Source organism: Staurois parvus, unplaced genomic scaffold (assembly GCF_062004578.1).
Source record: "Staurois parvus isolate SC_StPar_1 unplaced genomic scaffold, SC_StPar_1.0 ptg000637l, whole genome shotgun sequence".
NCBI lineage: Eukaryota > Metazoa > Chordata > Amphibia > Anura > Ranidae > Staurois > Staurois parvus.
The window spans coordinates 138,209-152,167 of NW_028318433.1; positions in this window are offsets into that span (position 1 = coordinate 138,209).

The following is a 13,959-nucleotide window of genomic DNA, read 5'->3' on the forward strand; positions in this document are numbered from 1 at the left end:
TGTGACGGAGGTGTGGGGGGAACAGAAGACACGCGGAGAGCAGGAGTACACACAAGGCTTTTATTGAAACACAGCGAGGAGCACATGACCGGTAGAGCAGAGTTCTGTTAGACAAAGGGTTAAGTCTACACACAGGATGGGGGCACAGTGGGGGGCACAACTCTGGCCGGCAAAGGAATTCAATCCATGCCACAGGGTTGGCAGAATTCCAGCAGACAAAAGGTTAAGTCCCTAACACAATTTGTGCACACAGCAGAGGGGCAGAACTCCAGCAAACAAAGGGTTAAATGCTCAGCATAGGGTTAGCATACAACAGGAATGGCAGAACTCCGGCAGACAAAGGGTTAAATCCTCAGCACAGGGTTGGCACACAACAGGAATGGCAGAACTCCGGCAGACAAAGGGTTAAATCCTCAGAACAGGGTTGGCATACATCAGGAATGGCAGAACTCCAGCAGACAAATGGTTAAATTTTCAGCACAGGGTTTGCATACCACAGGAATGGCGTAACTCCAGGAGACAAAGGGTTAAATCCTCAGCACAGGGTTTGCATACCACAGGAATGGCGGAACACCAGGAGACAAAGGGTTAAATCCTCAGCACAGGGTTTGCATACCACAGGAATGGCAGAACTCCAGGAGACAAAGGGTTAAATCCTCAGCACAGGGTTTGCATACCACAGGAATGGCGGAACACCAGGAGACAAAGGGTTAAATCCTCAGCACAGGGTTAGCATACAACAGGAATGGCAGAACTCCAGCAGACAAAGGGTTAAATCCTCAGCACAGGGTTAGCATACAACAGGAATGGCAGAACTCCAGCAGACAAAGGGTTAAATCCTCAGCACAGGGTTGGTATACCACAGGAATGGCAGAACTCCGGCAGACAAAGGGTTAAATTCTCAGCACAGGGTTGACAGAACTCCGACAGACAAAGGGTTAAATCCTCAGCACAGGGTTGGCACACAACAGGAATGGCAGAACTCCAGCAGACAAAGGATTAAATCCTCAGCACAGGGTTGGCACACAGCAGGGATGGAAGAACTCCAGCAGACAAAGGGTTAATTCCAGCACAAAGGGCAAAAGGTTCAGGCAGAATAGGGATTGGTCCAGGCAGAGCAGGGTTAATCCAACACAGAGAGTACAGCCAGAGGTATGGTCTCCAGGAAAGGGTTGTGGGGTCTGGCCACAGCTCAGAAGCAAAGAACAAAAGAAAGGAGCGCACAAACCTTGCGCATTACCTCAATAAACAATTCATGTATTTATTAATAAGTTATACTCACAAGAGTAGCAGTACAAAAGGCATATAACATCCAACACCAACGCAGGGTGAGACCACACGTGCGAGTTCCATCCAGAAGGGAGATAAACTCTTGCTCAACTCACGCATTTCGAGGGGAGATCCCTTCTTCATCAGAGCTTAAACGTCTGAAAACGGTTTGCAGGAATAATTTGTTTTCAGTGGTCAAAAGGTAACTGACAGCCTCTCAGTTGAGTGTTTTCTGAGTCTTCATTCATAGGAGGCATTTAGCCGCTGTGTGTCAGGATTTCAGTGTTTACATCAAAACAGAGGCAAAACTTTTATGATTTAATATTCTGAAAGTGGGCGGTGCCTAAAATATGTACAAAGTATAAAAAGTTACAGAAAATACAAGAAATACAAGAAGACAAACAAATGACTATTCACTATAAAATAAAAGGGAATAAAACAGAAATAAAACTTTTACCAAGAATTATCCTGCGACTGGAGCAAGTCAGAGAAAGTCCACAATCTGTTAGTCGATAGAACCGGCTCCATACGAATCACCACGTCCACCTCAAGTCCTCAATTTATGGGAATATGGACGTGGGTGGGACATTAGTCCTTGGCCAATCAACCCTGGAGGGTGTTCCCGTACCAGCCCACAGGACGTTCTGGGTGCTGAAATGCCCAAAGTCCATTGGACCAGGAACGGTTTGATTCACCAAGTCGGGGATTGAATTTCCGACAGCAGCGCATCAGTCTGATCGCAACAGTACCAATCACTGTTCAGCTGCCACAATCCGGCACCATATAACCATTTCCTGCATTTCTCTGGCATTCTACATAGACCACAAATACAGTTTTACATGCAGATGTAGCCTACAGAGTGTCCAATCAAAAGGAAGTATTTTCATCTCTCTGCAACTAATATTTTTGCTTTTATGAGAGATGAAACATTCCCCATTGATCTGTGTATATACGCCAGAGCTCCCCAGACAGATCGGAGCCCCCCTGGTCTCCTGCAGCCAAAATGTCTGGAGTTCTTCTTTTATACCTCAGGAAGGTGGCAAAGTCTGATTATATGTAGGTGACAAATCTTATTGGCACTTAGGTGTCACTTCCAGCCTGAGGAAGCTGCTCTGTCTTTTCAGATGCTAATGGGTGGGCACATGTCTCTGAGTACCTATGACTGAATATATGACTGAATACATCTTTAATGACAAGGAATGAAACTAAATGTACGATTACATATTGCTACAGATCACATCCCAGCTCCTCACATCTGTACATTTATGTCCCACCCTTCCTTACACTCACAGAAGGTGGTCAGAAGGTGATAATCCATTCTTAACTTCCTCCCAGCTCTCACTCCTGGATGGACGGATGGATGGATGGATGGATGGATGGATGGATGGACGGACGGACGGATGGACGGACGGACGGACGGACGGACGGACGGATGGATGGATGGATGGATGGGGTACTTTATGACCAGCTTGTTACTCTCAAGCCTTTGCTCATGATTCCTCAGTTTGAGAAATGTTTACAAAGAGAAGACCGCGCCCCTCTGATTAATAAACTATTAACTATATGATGTGTAACGTGAAATATAATTACAATCCAGATTAATTAAATATAATTTGCTGTGAAATAATCTAAATAAAACAATGAATAGCGCAATAGTAAATATATAACCATAAAAAATATATAAAACTCAAACAAATTTTGAAAATAAAAATAAAAAATTATAAAAAAGTGAAATAAAATAAAAAATGAAAGTGAATAAAAAATGTCCAAATATGAAGTGTTCACGTCGCTGTTTAAATCTCGGCTTCAGTTCTGACCCCCTTATGTGCTCAGCGAATCCTAGCCGAATGTTAGCCGAATGTTAGCCGAATCCTAGCCGAATCCTAGCCGAATGTTAGCCGAATCCTAGCCGAATGTTAGCCGAATCCTAGCCGAATGTTAGCCGAATGTCAGCCGAATCCTAGCCGAATCCTAGCCGAATCCTAGCCGAATGTCAGTCGAATCCTAGCCGAATGTCAGCCGAATCCTAGGCAAGCCAAGCATATGATCCAATTACGCGATCACTTCTATTCTGTGGTTGGATCCTTCAGAAGGACAAGGACTCTGGAAGTCCCTCTATATTCCTGGATACATCCCTGTAATAGTGCTGGTGTGAATAGAAGGATCTTCCCTCCGTATAGTGCAGGATTCCTCTCCTTCCCTCTACTTCTCTCCTCCGTATAGTGCAGGATTCCTCTCCTTCCCTCTACTTCTCTCCTCCGTATAGTGCAGGACTCCTCTCCTTCCCTCTACTTCTCTCCTCCGTATAGTGCAGGATTCCTCTCCTTCCCTCTACTTCTCTCCTCCGTATAGTGCAGGATTCCTCTCCTTCCCTCTACTTCTCTCCTCCGTATAGCAGTAAGAAGAGACAAGATATATATAGAGCCTCATCCTGTAATAGATGTATTATGTGCCCCTCCCCAGAGATGGACCCCATGATGGATCACATGATGGATCATATGTAACAATTACAAACCGCTGTGTGTAACCATCCTCCTCTGTGTGTCAGCCGCACACAGGCTTTACTCACCGTTCTGAAGTCAGGTACGTGGTGACGTCAAAGCTCCTCCCCTACGCATGTCGCCACAGGGTCACGTGGCTTCGTCTGGGGGATATGATCCTCCTTAGTTTACCCCAAATTCACTCTCATGGATGGATGGATGGACAGATGGATGGATGGACGGATGAATGGATGGACGGATGGATAGGGGTACTTTATGACCAGCTTGTTATTCTTAAGCCTTCATTCATAATTCCTTCTTAGTTTACCCCAAATTCACTTGGATGGATGGATGGATAGATGGATGGGTGGATATACGGATGGTTGGATTGATGGAAGTATGGAAGATTGGATGGATGGATGGATAGACGGATGGATGGACGGATGAAAAATGCAAACTAAAAAATCCCACAATAGCATGATGCGGCTAAAAAACGTTTCCTCCTCCAGCGACGCTCCCGATCCTCTCACATTATAACACGGAATAGAAAGCCTTCTTGTATAGAAATCACGACTCCACAAACCTGATTGGAACAATCAATTCTCAGCATTTGGTGAATGTGGATCCAAACGTTGTTGTCACAGAAGATGTGAGCACGCTGGAGGATGTATGATGTTTGAGTTACAGATCTATAACATTTTATTCACAATTTTTGGAACATTAGATTGTCCAATCAGATTGTGCCGTGTATGGTCCCCTCCCATCCCCCAGAGTCTCTATGAAGCCTGAACACAGGCCCCTCCCATTCTGTCATCATTCCATTACCATCCCCTGCACCAAAATGGGGGGTGTCCAGCAGGCGGTACTGCTTACCACAGGACATGTCTTTTCTTCCAGTGACACCACCAACATAGGACATTTCTTTCCTTCCAGTGACACCACCAACACAGGACATTTCTTTCCTTCCAGTGACACCACCAACACAGGACATTTCTATCCTTCCAGTGACACCACCAACACAGGACATTTCTATCCTTCCAGTGACACCAACACAGGACATTTCTATCCTTCCAGTGACACCAACACAGGACATTCTTTCCTTCCAGTGACACCACCAACACAGGACATTTCTTTCTGCTGATTGTCTCTCTGTGGAAACCAATCATTCCCATCCAGGACTCTCTGGGTTTTCTCTATGGAAGAAACAAATACAGAGAGAGGTGGGCTGAGAGAGAACTCCGCTTCTTTCAGTGTTTAGTCCCCGGTCACATGGGGTGTCACTCGGCATGCCATTTCCATGCTATGCTTCTTGCAGATCACAAGTCGCCCCCTACTGCCCACAATGACGGGTCATATCGGGGGGTGTGACTTGGTGGGAGTCGCAGCGATTTCTAAAGTCATCCCTGCACTACTATTGGTGGGATTGGCATAGACATCGGTGTCACTCCTGAAATCGGCATTTCCCCCGACTTGGAAATCGTACGACTTCACTGTAAGCTGGATGTGACCGGGGGGGTTAGAGGACAAAACCGGGAACTCCGCAAATGAGGCGTCCCACCATGATTAGTGACACCATCTTTCCTTCTTTCTCTTTCCCTCTCAATTCAATGAGCTTTATTGGCAGGAACAAATGACATTGTAGCATTGCCAAAGCAGTTTGTATGGGAAGAGGGGAAATATAAAGGGGGAGGGGTCCATGGGAAGGATTATGAAGTCCTCAGTGTTTCATGTCCCTCTCAGTCTGTGGCATGGTGTCACATGTGGTGCAGCTATTTCCCCCATTGGCTCCTCTTCTCCCAGTAGAATTTGGAGTTTCCTCCTTTCTTCTATAGAAGTGAAGTCCGGGATGAGAGCGGAGAGTCTCTGGAAGTGAGTGTCCCTCACTGATGAGTACTTGGGGCCCCGTACTGTCCTCCTCCCTCTCTCCCCCCAGGCCCATGAGCAGGAGGAAACCGGCTGTGGGGAGTCATGAGACACGTGCAGTTCCTGGTGTGACCGGAGCCTGACCGGGAAAACGTTTATCTGGGGTGACGTTTGGGGACAATGTGATCAGTGACACCCACTTATGTCTGATCTCACTATTACTTTTCTATCCGAGTTTTCACTTCAATACGGGAAATAATGTGAAATCTGAGAGAAATCTGAGAGCCGTATGAAGACTTTGGGCCGTTCTATTGTCTGTTCATATGTCTGTGTGTACATCACACCGAAAAGAGGGACATTTACAGGGCAAAGAGGGACAGAGAAATATGGTATACAAATGGTATGCAGCGCTAGATAATGTATCAACCATCAATATAAAGATGGATATATCAGTAAATCCTCAGTCACAATATGAATGATTCCACATGAGTGAAGATGTGAATGTTCAAATATATTGAATAAATCCAATAAGGCTTCTGGGCGAATCTAGTAAATGATTGCGCTTACCACAAAGACATACAAACAGGGCGTTGTATGTATAGATGGACATCCGGGCCTGATCAGCAAAAAGGACAGCATCCGGTTACCAAACGAAACTTTCAGGGATGGTGGAACCCCCCAAGATCGTCGCCGATTTTGCCAGCAGGTCCAACGCAGTCCTCTCCAAATGACGTTTCTCTAGACCGCTCCACCTTGATGGGGCTCGTAAATAACGAGCCAGAGTAGAAAATGGCAATAATAGTGAAGTATGTCTGTTTATTGGGTAAATAGCAGCAACAAATGTAAAGAACTCACAAAATGGGAAAACACAGCCCAGGTCAAACGAAGACGTTCCCTGGTGATTAGTGGTTCCCTGATGATCAAATGGCGTCTGTTGGGTGGATCCCAAGAGACATACTTCACTATTATTGCCATTTTCTACTCTGGCTCGTTATTTACGAGCCCCATCAAGGTGGAGCGGTCTAGAGAAACGTCATTTGGAGAGGACTGCGTTGGACCTGCTGGCAAAATCGGCGACGATCTTGGGGGTTCCACCATCCCTGAAAGTTTCGTTTGGTAACCGGATGCTGTCCTTTTTGCTGATCAGGCCCGGATGTCCATCTATACATACAACGCCCTGTTTGTATGTCTTTGTGGTAAGAGCAATCATTTACTAGATTCGCCCAGAAGCCTTATTGGATTTATTCAATATATTTGAACATTCACATCTTCACTCATGTGGAATCATTCATATTGTGACTGAGGATTTACTGATATATCCATCTTTATATTGATGGTTGATACATTATCTAGCGCTGCATACCATTTGTATATTTTGTTTTTTGGTGTTGAGGTTTGCCTTGTGTGCTAGCTGCTGTTCAGATATTTGCGCTCACTTACCCTGTTTTTGTTTGAGAGAAATATGGTGTCACACAAGGGAGAGTGATGGGAGATATGATCAAATACAATCTCATTACCTCCTCTGCTCACACTTCCAGCAATGTCTCCTCTATAATTCCTTCCACATGGAGCTTCCTGTCTGTGCCTGACGTCACTTCCTGTCTGTGCCTGATGTCACTTCCTGTCTGTGCCTGACGTCACTTCCAGTGTGTGCCTGACATCACTTCCTGTCTGTGCCAGACCTCACTTCCTGTCTGTGCCTGAGGTCACTTCCTGTCTGTGCCTGGCATCACTTCCTGTCTGTGCCGGACATCTCTTCCTGTCTGTGCCCAAGATCACTTCATGTCTGTGCCGACATCTCTTCCTGTCTGTGCCCAACATCATTTCCTGGCTGTGCCTGACCTCACTTCCTGTCTGTGCCTGATCTCTCTTCCTGTCTGTACCTGACATCACTTCCCATCTGTGCCCGACATAAATTCCTGGCTGTGCCTGACATCACTTCCTGTGCCTGACATCACTTCCTGTCCGTACCTGACATCACTTCCCACCTCTGCCTGACATCACTTCCTGTCTGTGTTTGACATTACTTCCTGTCTGTGCTTACCTCACTTCCCGTCTGTGCCTGACATCACTTCCTGTCTGTACCTGACTTCACTTCCTGTCTCTGTATATGTGTGATCACCACCTTGAAGAACTGCAGCCTGAGAAATGTAAGAAAATGAAACCAAACTGCGTAGGATGACAGCAAGATTTATTACCTACTTCAGCTCCAGAACATTTTACCCCCTTCATGGCCGTGGTATTTTTTGCTGTTCAGCACTGCACTACTTTAACTGGCAATTGTGCGGTCATGCAGCACTGCACACAAATTATATTGACATAAGAGCTTTCTTTAGTGGTATTTGATCACCACTGGGGGGGGGGTTATTTTTTTAATTTTGAAAACAAATGATATCTTCTACTTTGTTATAAAACATATCCCATAAAGTCTGATTTCTTCATACATGTAGTACAACGTGTATTCTGCTCCGTGTCTTTGGTAGAAGCATAGCTGAATCCGTGGATATTGATTGGTCTGTGTGAAGTTATGGCGTCTACAAACTATGGGATATAGAATGGAATTTATGCAGCTTTTACGTCGCTGTTACTTTCTGACTGCCGATCACATTTCTTGAGGCAGTAAAATGCCCGGACCTTACAAACATCCCCAAATGTCCCCTTTATGGGAAGGATACATCCCAAGGTATGTGCTGAGAGGCATGTTGTGTCCATGGAACATTTACAGTTTTTGCCATAAGATATTGGAAAATGAAAAATAAAATCTATTTACACCAAGTTGTCATTTAATGAGCTATTTCTGGCACACGCCATGGGGAGATGTGGGATTACACCCCAAAACACATTCTGCTACTCCTCCCCAGTATGAGGACACCACAAGTGACAGACTTTCTGGCAGCCTTGCCACATACAGGTCCCAAAATCCAATGACCACCTTAAGGAGGCTTAGGCAACCATCTTAGGGTGCCAGGATAGGGGGGGGGTGGTAAAATATGAACCTGCAGCCACTTGCTGGGGATTTGGATTTTTAACAATGCTACAGACATGTTATTTCCCCCCACACTGCCCACCGCTATACAGCCGGGAGTGTGAGGACTTTAGTAAATCCGAATGTCGGCTGTCATGTGGAAGTGATACAAGTGGATGTGAAGTCGCCTATCATTCCCACCACTGAGATGTGCCCCTCCCCCCTGACACCATGTTGGACAGCAGAGCCCGGTGCTGTCATGGTGGGTGTCACTGGGAAGGACAGAGGGACCTCAGCGGACCTCCTATACACAGACCAGGATGTGACATGTACATTGGGGTGCTTACATAGGAACACAGTGATCCCCACACACGTTACATATCAGCGCACACGCCGGAGGGAGAGCAATGATTGGAGCACCAGTGCTCCTGTGTAACTCTATACTGATGACCTGGAGGGGCTATTAAAGCGTTCCAAGTGCACACAGTGTTACGGCTTGACATGTTGGGAATCCCATTTCCTCGGCACAACCTCATCTTTTATATTTCACCAGAAAATAGGTCATGAATTGCATTTATGTGCTCAGAAATAAACGTTACTATATTGTTCCTGAAATGTTGCCTTTCATAAACTGTTGTGCTAATATCATGTAACATAGAAAATGACAACTCCCAACATTGGATTATATAGGGTGTCTGCTATCAAAGAATACATCAGATTTGGGGTTTAGTGATCTTCAGGAATAAAATGATTTTTAAAAGGTGTAAACAAAGAACAAAAAATGTCCCCAGGACTCCATGGACCCCTTCATTCCACACCGTCTCCAGGAACCGGGAAACCCCAGAGAAGCCAAGTGTCCCCCGACTTCCTCTCCAGGTTGGGATGTCACTCTGGTCAGGCGCCACCTACAGGGGAAGAAGCAGACTGCACCGGCCTACATCTGCTCTATGCTTTGTCTGATCAGGATGGCGGCCATTTCTCCCTGAACACAGAGCGCCCTAAACACGAGGTAAACGTGGTGCAGCATTGAGCCCCGTCCAGCTGTAGTGTAGACTTTGACAGGCTGCAGGCAGCGGGGCTGGACGCTGTATCTGTGCCTACCAGGTGTATTATAATGCCAGCATTGCACCCACAGGGGCCGGACCCCCCATGTACAAGGGGTCTAAGAGATACCATCAGCTTGTGTCCAATTCCACCAGACTCCTAGAACTGGAAGAGGACATTTTTGGGGGGGTGTTGTAGAAGAACCCAGACCACGGTATTGTGCGGTGAAAATATCATCCAACTTTATTCATCATATATATGTGACACTTTAACAACAGAAGGAAAGAGATAGATTGTTTACATTTCAAGGATCTATTTATATCATCTATTATAAGAAATGATTAACATATGACACACCCCTCATTAATACTAGCCCCGCCCACTTATGTAACCATCAATCACACTACACATTGTACATATCTCTGCACACACCAGAGGGAGAGGAATAACTCTAGGGCCATCATTCATGGTTCACTATATAAACTGATGACCTGTAAAGGCTTTTAAAGCGTCCCCTATGGACAATATTTGGTACTGAAGTTTGTCACCATTTCACAAGCACATGACATTTTAAAGCTTGACATGTTTGGTATCTATATACTTGATGCCAACCTCATCTTTCATTTTTCATCAAATTAGGTCATATATTGTGTTTTTCTGCACTGGAATTATTGTTAGTGTTTTTTTACTGAAAATATGCATTTCATAGACAGCTGCGCTAATATTGCGTGACAAAAAAATTTTAACCACCACCATTTTATTCTCCAGGGTCTCTGCTTTGAGAAAATAAAACACAATATTTAGGGGGCTTTAAATAATCTTCTGTTCTAACAGTGTGAATGTAATCATGTGCATAAACAAGCAAAATCAACTGGCAGCAAAACACACAACAGCAACAATGTATACGATTATTATCAAATCTATAGTAGCAACTAATGGCCTAAGAAGCAAAGCCACCATATTACTCAACCAAGTTCCAACTAAACCCATCCAAGAAAATGGATCCCACTTCCCCCACCCAGGTGACTGTTGGAACTCCTTTACCTTGTGTAGATATCTCCTTCTGAGATCCTCAAGTCTTATATAAATGTACAACACTCTCTGACACCAGTTTGTAGGCTCCGCCTTGATCTTCTGAGAGATAGTCAGCCGCCATGCAGTTCTGTGACACCACCTTAGGTGATGGAGCCACTTCTGCTGTCAGCTCGGCTATACCATCAATGGTGTCATTGGTTATCTGATCCATGACTCCAGTACACCGGTTCATCTTACTTATCTTAGATTACTTAGATTCCCCATCCCGTCTATGAAGGGCTCACTGCATAAAACATCTCCACTCCAGAGAAAATGTTTCTTCCCACTGGAAGGCCAGGGGAGTATTGGGAGAAATTGAGGCTTTCCATTACAGATATGGGGGAGGGGCAACATCACCTAAAGTACAGCTATGGGTGGAATTGAAGGGAAGCCATTTTAGGGCGCTCCTTCCACACAAGAAGCAATGTATATGGAAGGACTAGTAATCCATTGGACCAATGGGGATTAAACATTCTGCAATATATTGAGACACCATGAAATGTTACTGGCCTGTGATTGGCTCTCCTATTGTTAGTGAAGTGAGACTCTCCTTGTCGATGTCATTAATGGAAAGAAACCATCTGAAATGTTTCCCCCAAATCCAAAAAGGTGACCCCCCCATGGGTAGGTAACCATCCTACTATTCCTAAAAACTAAAAAACTAGTAGTTGGAAGTCAATATAAAGCACTTTATACTGTTTTTAATTGATTATATATATATGTACGGATTTTTTCTTTTTTCTATTTTTTGTATATGCATTTTGTAATACATTTTGGATTAAACCTTATTGTTAAAAGTAAATGTGACCGACTTCCCTGTTGCCAATTACATGCACAGTCTATATAGCCGACGTATACAGGGTTGTTAAACAGTGGATATAACAGTTACATGTTTTCACACAAACAACATCACAATTAGCAACATTGTCTCAATTTGATCAATACAGCTGTCCATAATGATAGCTATAAAGGTTTGGCCCCAAAAAGATGGCCGCAACCATACATACTTCAAGAAAATGGCGCCAAACTATTATAAAAGAAGTCCAGGCACGGTGATTGTCCTATCACATCCCCCGGAAGAAGCCACGTGACCCTGTGGCGCAACGCGTTGGGGAGGGGCTTTGATGTCACCACGGCAACCCAACTTCAGTAACGGCGGGTATAGACAGTGTGTGTAGACACACGGAGGAAGCCTGTCACATCCGCATTTAGCGGTTTTATCTATTACAAAGCGCATTGAAATGATTGACATGTGAGGGCATATAGAGGGCATTAAATAAATCTTTTTATTAAAACGATAAGACACCAAATATCTCTTCTTTCTTCCACTATACTAACGAGGAGAAAAATAGGGAGATGGAGCCACATCCAGCATCAGAAGGAAGCAGAGATCATCATGTCCATACAAGCACATTAGAAGTGACCAATCCAGGAAAACCCAGGGGAGGTCCAAAGGATCTCATCAATACAAACCTCTTAAAAGCTGTGTCAGCCCAGCAATAGGCTAACAAGAAGGTGAGCCCATAAAAGGGTCAATATTCAAGCAAGGATTTATTTCTACAGTTCCTTATATACAGCAATTACTATTGTGGACACAAATAGAATACTCCGCTATTATTCATAGACTTTGGACACCATTTCATTTTTACATTCTTTTTCATCTTTTCATTTTCAAAATTTTGTGATTAAATTTCATTTATATTTTTTATTTTTATTTAATTTTTTATTATTTTTTATATATTTTTCTATTATTCATAATTATTATTCATTTCTTATTTAAAAAAAAAGTTCACACATATATATCCAGAAAATCTTTTTGCTGTACTTTATAATGATTTCTCTTATTTTTTCATATGTGAATTATTCATGATAAAATCCAGCCAGTGTTTATTAATAACAATCGAATATATAATTTATATAGATATACCTTATTGTAGGGGCGCGGCCCTCTCTATTAACTTACATTTTATCATCCTACTATTCCTGATAGGAGTTTGTAGTCCCTGCTACTACAGGAAACATGCGGGCGATCATTTACACCTTTTACAGCAGGACAGTAAATATCAGAACACAATTCAAACATCAGACCAACAGCAGGAAGTCTGCTAACTGAATGTGTAATGCAATCTGTCATTAGCATTCCCAGAGTTCCCTCTGCAACATAGTTGTATCAGCTGTTGGTCCTGTCTGTAGATCTGTTATTTTCCCACCTTCTGTAACAGGGTGACAACCCTGACCATTCTGCAGGAACATTACACAGCAGCGTTGTCACCCTGTACAGGGAAGTCTTAGATAGATTATAAGTAAGACACACAACAAGTAAAGCCCAACTTCAGCTAACGCTTCTACAGCAGTTACAGCAACAGGTTCTCTATAAGGTCCAACCCCCATATGAATGACAACTGACAGTTGTGAGCACCCCCAGCAGTGTTATAGGATTTGCCCCGACCCCTCCAACTGCCATTTTTCCCAAAAGACTTAGTATTCTACAGGAAGTACAAAAAAAAACCAATCTACTGGGAGGGACAACAAAAAAATAAAACAATAGGAGACTCGGAAAAACAAAACCTGCTCTGCTAATGACAGATTTCATTATTAATGTCATTACTGATTTTGCCCATAGTTACACTTTGGTGCCAACGTAATATTTCCAGGGAGAAGAAGTTTTCTTTACAAACTTTCCACCAAAAAGAGATGTGTGCACTCAGAGTGATTATTGTGAACCCCAATCAGAGGAATGTCAGTCCCCCGGAAGAAGTGGTAGGAATATGACCGCACACTCAGCACTTTGTAAGTTCAGATCTCTGGCAGTTGTATTGTGTGATTAGTCTATGGAGAGGAGTAATAGCTGGAAAGAGAAAACATGGAACAAGGATTTCTGATCTTCACCTGATGGAATCCCATTTGGCAGAACCACATGGAACACAAGTGGCCAGCTGGGCTTACGTTTTACTGCTGAATACATCCCCTAAATCAGCAGTAACTCAGTATTGGAAGGCCTGCATCAGCTTGGGATGTTGTTTTCTCACTGAACAGAGACTTCTTTCTAGCTGGTGTCACAGACACAGACCTGCCTGAAAGGTTGTCACCCATGAGATGACATCCTACAACCTCACAAACACCCCCTTTCCTCTCTATGATCACAATATCATCACCTTCACACTTCACTTTCATCCACACTAGACTCATTTGTTCCTCTAACATGAAGCATCAGGTCCCGACCATTACAACCTTGGCAGACTGACAACACCAGAGATCTTAAAC